Below are 776 nucleotides of genomic sequence, written 5' to 3'. Positions count from 1 at the left end.
TTATGCATTTGAAATGCTTTTAACACTGGAACATGCAAGCTGACAAAAAAACCAACTCTCGTATGAAAGAAGAATTTTGCTCTGAAAGGATTTCTGTAAACATATTTTTCGCTTTCACATTATTTGGTCATTTGTGAAAGCATTCCAGTGTAGGAAATAACGAAAGTACTTCAGATCTGACGCAGGCCTGCCGTTTTCCTCTGACGGTGACCTCTGACCTCTGACAGATCAGGCCAGGCAGTGTAGCTGGCTCGTTGGTCTAGGGGTATGATTCTCGCTTCGGGTGCGAGAGGTCCCGGGTTCAAATCCCGGACGAGCCCTGATCTTTTTAAGCGATTGATAATGCGAGTCCCCCAAATACTCTGGCAGTTATAGCAGGAATAAAGCATGCTTTCAGGAAAGAAGAGCAAGAAGCGGGCAATCACATTCCCCGTCTCTTTGTGAAAAAATATGCCCTTGGGCACCAGCGTGGGTCAGAGAAATGTGATGGATATTTAAAACGTGCAGGTTCAATTCCCATGTAGGAAATTGTCATTGTGCCATTCAGCAGGGCACTTAGCCTGAATTACTTCAGGATATCATGATCCTTATCCTTGTAAATGTCGAAATGCAAAAATTCCCTCTCGATAAGTGTCTCATAAAGGTCAGTAATATTCTACTGACCAATCAGATGACTGACGCATTCTTAGCTTTGGAAGGACTGTCTCCCGTGTAAGATGGAACATTCCAAATTCCACGCCTCGTCATAAGCAAATACAGAAAATACAGCACTGCAA

The 776-nt window shown here is 43.4% G+C and overlaps 1 non-coding gene across 1 annotated transcript; it reads left to right on the top strand.

The window, feature by feature from the left end:
- Positions 1-248: 248 nt before the first annotated feature.
- On the top strand, positions 249-320 carry trnap-cgg (transfer RNA proline (anticodon CGG)). The gene has a single exon. It is a non-coding gene; the product is annotated as a tRNA-Pro (tRNA).
- Positions 321-776: the final 456 nt, after the last annotated feature.

This window comes from Anguilla rostrata, chromosome 1 (assembly GCF_018555375.3).
Source record: "Anguilla rostrata isolate EN2019 chromosome 1, ASM1855537v3, whole genome shotgun sequence".
NCBI classification, from domain to species: domain Eukaryota; kingdom Metazoa; phylum Chordata; class Actinopteri; order Anguilliformes; family Anguillidae; genus Anguilla; species Anguilla rostrata.
Note: the sequence above shows the minus strand (reverse complement) of the source record. Positions and strands in the feature narration are given on the sequence as shown.